At 42.9% G+C, this 5,677-nt stretch overlaps 1 pseudogene; it reads right to left on the reverse strand.

Moving 5' to 3' along the window:
* Nucleotides 1-1,010: 1,010 nt before the first annotated feature.
* The window catches only part of LOC107299737, a 24,702-nt pseudogene continuing 20,035 nt past the window's right edge, over nucleotides 1,011-5,677 (reverse strand).

The following is a 5,677-nucleotide window of genomic DNA, read 5'->3' on the forward strand; positions in this document are numbered from 1 at the left end:
AGTTTTTATACTCCCCTCCTTAAAGAACAAAGGGCTACACATTGAAATACACACTGTGATACATTAGGAGCGTTTCTCACAGGCATACAATGGTATCCATGTGCACAGGCATACAAAGTATCCATGTGCAGAGCGCATTTGGTTGCCACATATTACTGACAGAGAACTTTCCCAGTGAATTTTCCCAGTGATTATGCATTACATCATTGTTCTAGCAATTATGCAGACACATCATTATTGCAGTTATGCAGACAAATCATTCTAATAATTGTTCAATTTACTACATTACAGTCAGCCTGGGCCAGACGGAGGCACTGTGGGCCGGTCCTTCGCCATTTCCAGGGCGACTCCTGGGGCGAAATATAACACGGTGGGCCGGATTTGGCCTGCGGGCCTTCTGTTTGATGACTGCTATACAGGAAGTCCTCGACTTACAACAGTTTAGTGACCTTTCAAAGTTACAATGGCACTGAAAAAAGTGACTTATGACAATTTTGACACTTAACAACCATTGCAGCATCCTGATGATCATGTGATCAACATTCAGATCCTTGGCAAATGGTTTATATCCATGACAGTTGCTGTGTCCAAAGATCATGTGATCCCTTTTGTGATGTTGTGACAAGCAAAGTCAATGGGGAATCAAGATTCACTTAACAACCGGATTGCTAACTTATCAACTGCAGTTATTCACTTAACAACTGAGGGAAGAAAGGTCGTAAAATGGGGCAAAATTCACTTAACAAATGTCTCACTTAACATGAGAAATTTTGGGCTCAATTGTGGTTGTAAATCAAGGACTACCTGTAGTCATTAAAGGCTTTTTCCCTCCACATTCAATACATTTGTGGGCTGGTTCCCCTGTGGATACTTTGGTGGTCAGTATCGTCTCTCTCCTCAGAAAGGCTCTTTCTACCCTCCGTGGATTTATATGCTCTTTGTGAGAATTGTCTTGTCCAAGTAAAGCTATTTTCACACACTGTGAATTAATGCAGTCTATCCCCAGTGTGGATCCTTTCATGACAATTAAGATGAGCTTTCCCAGTATAGCTTTTTCCAGTCTATGCACTCATATGGTCGCTTCCCACTATGAATCCTTTGGTGGCAATTAAGATGACTGTTGCTATTGAAGCTCTTTCCACATTCTTTGCATTTATAAGGCCTCTCCCCTACGTGGATCCTTTCATGATGATTAAGTTTTTCTTTCTGAGTAAAGGTCTTTCCACATTCCATGCATTTATACGTTCTCTCCCCAGTGTGCATCCTTCTCATGAAGATTAAGACGTCCTTTCCGGGTAAAGGTCTTTCCACATTCCATACATTTATAAGGTCGCACCCCGGTGTGGTTCCTTTGGTGGCAAATACGATTACTGTTGCTAATGAAACTCTTTCCACATTCCGTGCATTTATAAGGTCTGTCCCCAGTGTGGATCCTTTTGTGACGATTAAGATCTCCTTTCTGGGTAAAGGTCTTTCCACATTCCGTGCATTTATATGGTCTCTCCCCTGTGTGGATCCTTTGGTGGCAAATAAGATGACTGCTGTTACTGAAACTCTTTCCACACTGCATGCAGACTTTCCTCTTTCTGCTCAGACTGGAATCCCCTCCAGTTTTTACAGAGGTATGTGGTTTGCATTTCCAATACAGTTTTTCTGGTGGAGTAGAAGCGAAGGAGTTATTCCCCATAGTGTCTAGAGGCATACAGGTTTTTTTTAGTGTGGTTTCTGCCATAGTTATGTAATTGGAATTCATGTTTTCTTTTTTTCTATATTTTCCTTTTCTCATTTCTTTCTGATCTTGCTGGGATAGGAAGCCACAAATACCAAGAGAAGTGGATGACTTCTCCCCTCCATCTTCTGGCTGTTTTCTCTTTAGCCTTTTCGTGTCCCTCTGATGGCCAAGGATTACTTTTACTTCGTTCTTCTTTATTTCGAGTAGATTTAACCTTGCCTCCTTATCGTTCTCATTCACAGACACATCATCTGCATGGAAAAAAAGAGAAAATGAACGTTCTAATTAGAATTTAGAAGGTCCCTCTCAAAAACATGCCAATTTACATTCCAGGTTTAGTAAAATCCATTTGTCTAGCCAGGATGTGATATCTGTAAATCGTTATCTAGGACAGGGCTTTTCAACCAGTGGTATGCATAGCACCTGTGGTACATTGGCATGTGGCAGGTGGTACATGACCTTGCCCAGCCCAGCCCAGGGTAGCAGGGGAGTGAACGAGCCAAAGTGGCGCAGTGCAGGACTTGCCCTGAGAGAATCTTCAAGATCTGCAGGGCTGTTTGGGGCGAGGCAAAGGCTCCAGTATTGGCACTTCCAGCACACTCGGAAGAGAAAGGGGGGGGGGGCGGAGACAGGAAAGGATCTAAAAGAAGGCAGTTTGGGCGGGAGAGGAGAGAAACAAAAAGAAAAGACACAGCCTTGGGAAGAGGAGGAAGAGTCAGCTGAAGCTGCACCAAAGGGAAAAGGAGGAGGTGGGGCAAGAGGGCCCGGCATGCACACAGCCAAGCCCAGCGGGAAGAGCCAGGAAAGGGGCAGGTGAGGAGGGCGGTGGGCCCTCCCAATTTCAGCAGGCAGCGGCACTCTCTCCTCACTGTGCGGAGAGGAGGCGGTGTGCGCATGCGCCTGGGGTCCCGGATGAAAGGGAAGCGCTGAGAACACGGTCAGCCTGCGTGGCAAAACAGTCACCTGGGATGACAGGCGCCCAGCGCATGCGCTCGCCACCTCTGCACGCGCACAGGCAGGTTCGGCATGTTGCCAGTTCGCCTCACCCGGCCGCTCTGTGCAGTGAGGAGAGCGCACCGCTGCCTGCTGAAACCATGCTGGGATCTGAGCGGCGTAGCATAGGTAACATGGACTCTCATGCCGCTCACACCGTCCCATTCTTGTACCAACCTACGAGCAAAATGGCTGCAGCCAGGTTCGTTATACAGTTGACAACATAAGCTAAGCTCTCACTGGTCCACCCAAACCTACATATCAGTGATGGTGAACATTTTAGAGACTGAGTGCCTAAACTGCAACCCAAAACCCACTTATGCATCGTCGGGTGCCGGGTGGGTGTGGCCCATTGGCTGGGCGTGGCCCATTGGCTGGGTGTGGCTGCGGTGGTAACGGCAGACTGGGTGGAACTAAAAAGTTCAATCAATTCCAACTTTGCGAGATCTTTTTTTTTCCGCCAGAAGTTGAAATTGACTGATTGCACTTTTTTTTTTTTTTTTTTGCACATGGCGGCGGACACCTAAAGCGAAAAGGTTTTATAAAACCCAGCTGAAGGCCTAGGACTGGGGCGACGGCGCCCGTGCCCACAGAGAGGGCTCTGAGTGCCGCCTCTGGCACCCGTGCCATAGGTTTGCCACCACTGCTATATATTTTATTTAATAATTTCTTTTATAATCCTGTCTATTCTTTGCACTGATTTGCAGTCTAAATATCCTTGCTTCCTTCGTGCCAAAAATATTTGTCTAGGAGAAGAAAAATAACTTCCTAATACCCTGTTTGGTTAACAGGTTCTGTTCATGAAAAAGACCATTTTTGCTTATTCAGTACAAAGTTGATGCTATCAAATTTCCAGAATATCACAGAAATCAGATGCTCCATTTGAGACAGGAATGCATGTTTGACTGTGTTTTTCTGCGTGTGCATCTTTGGGAAGGGCAATTGTTGGCTACTGAAATCATCTTGGATACAGGTTTGGGATCTGCATTCCTGGTCTGGGAATCCTGACTGGAGGATGCATTTGTCAGCCTTCTGAGCTAAATCCAGACAAGAAGCACTAGAATGAATACTAGCGCCATCTCTACTGTGAGGCCACAATACACTATCCTGCAACTCTGCAAGTATTTCTCCCCTTCGCTCCTTTTGCTCTCTGGAAAACTAGGGGGAGTTTCTTCCACAATGCTTCCAATTCCCTCTCACCACCACCCCCAATCTCCTTATGGGGACTTAAGCTATCTTTTAGATCAGGGGTNACTTATTGAAATATAAAATGGAAGATGAGGTTGTCAAAGACACAATGATTAGATGGGCAAAAAATTTCGGATATAATATAGAATTGGAGAAATGGGAAAAAATATGGAAAATAAATACAAAAATGACTATGTCAGCGGCATTCAAGGAAAACCAGTTGAAGATGTTTTACAGATGGCATCTTCCACCAGCAAAGCTTGCTAAGATGTTCCAGAATAATTCGCCAACATGCTGGAAATGCAAAAAAGTATACGGAACATATTATCATCTATGGTGGACATGCCCAGTTGCAAAAAAATACTGGACTAAAATAAAAAAATGGATTGAAGAAATAATAGATCAACCGGTAGACTGGAAACCAGAGACCTTTTTGCTGGGTATTTTAAACAGGAAATATAGTAAAGAAATACGGTATTCTACATATAACAACAGCAGCAAGAATAGCATATGCACAGTTCTGGAAAAACGAGAATATACCATCAGAGGAAGAAGTGATAAAGAAAATCCTGGACTGTGCCGAGATGGACAAATTAACAAAAGAGATAAAAGAAAAAGAAGACATAGAATATTATTTAATATGGAGCAAGTGGTATGACTGGCTAGAGAGTAGAAATAAGAGAGAATAAGTGTGGAAAAGTTAAACGTGGAAAATGTGTATATAATAATGTATGAAGAAAGAAAAATGTAAATAAGAAATAATGGGGAAAATGTAAATAATAGAAGAATACCGTCACGAAGTTGATGTTAAAATATACATTGTGTATATATGTGTATTATGTTTTGTTTTGTTTGTCGGTTTAAAAATAAAAAAAAAAATTAAAAAAAAAAAGACTTTCTAGTAGGGTTTACTATATTTTAAATGAGAATGAATACTTTGAATAATATCAGCTGAAAGGAGTCAATTAATTCCTGCATTAGAAGAAAGAAAGGGAGAGAATGAATGAATGAATTCTGGCCACTCCCTCAAAAGCTGGAGCTTCTTACATCCCTGAGGAGGCTGGGAGGTTGAAGAAGGCTTGAATTTCTTTTTCTCCTATGAATTATTTCTGAGTGGAAACAAACATTTGCCTAAAGTAGAAATAAATCATCCTATAACTAAGGTCACTGATCTGCCCTCAGCAAGTTTGATATTCGATTGCTTATAGATTTTCTCCTGTGTGACCACTTGAATGGTAGATAATATTCCAGTTCAAACCAGATATTTTTTTCACTTTCCATGCTTTAATAAACTTCCTGCCATGTCTAGATCCTTGGATGAAGAATACGTTGACTGTTGCAAATAAAGCTCAATGCATGGATTCATTTGTTTTTTCCTGTAGATCGGTCAGCCTGGGCCAGACGGAGGCACCGTGGGCCGGTCCTTCGCCATTTCCAGGGCGACTCCTGGGGCGAAATATAACACGGTGGGCCGGATTTGGCCTGCGGGCCTTCTGTTTGACGACTGCTATACAGGAAGTCCTCTACTTACAACAGTTTAGTGACCTTTCAAAGTTACAATGGATCTGAAAAAAGTGACTTATGACAATTTTGACACTTAACAACCATTGCAGCATCCTGATGATCATGTGATCAACATTCAGATCCTTGGCAAATGGTTTATATCCATGACAGTTGCTGTGTCCAAAGATCATGTGATCCCTTTTGTGATGTTGTGACAAGCAAAGTCAATGGGGAATCGAGATTCACTTAACAACCGGATTG

Source organism: Protobothrops mucrosquamatus, unplaced genomic scaffold, assembly GCF_001527695.2.
Source record: "Protobothrops mucrosquamatus isolate PMUCROS unplaced genomic scaffold, P.Mucros_1.0 scaffold5395, whole genome shotgun sequence".
In the NCBI taxonomy this organism is placed as follows: Eukaryota; Metazoa; Chordata; class Lepidosauria; order Squamata; family Viperidae; genus Protobothrops; species Protobothrops mucrosquamatus.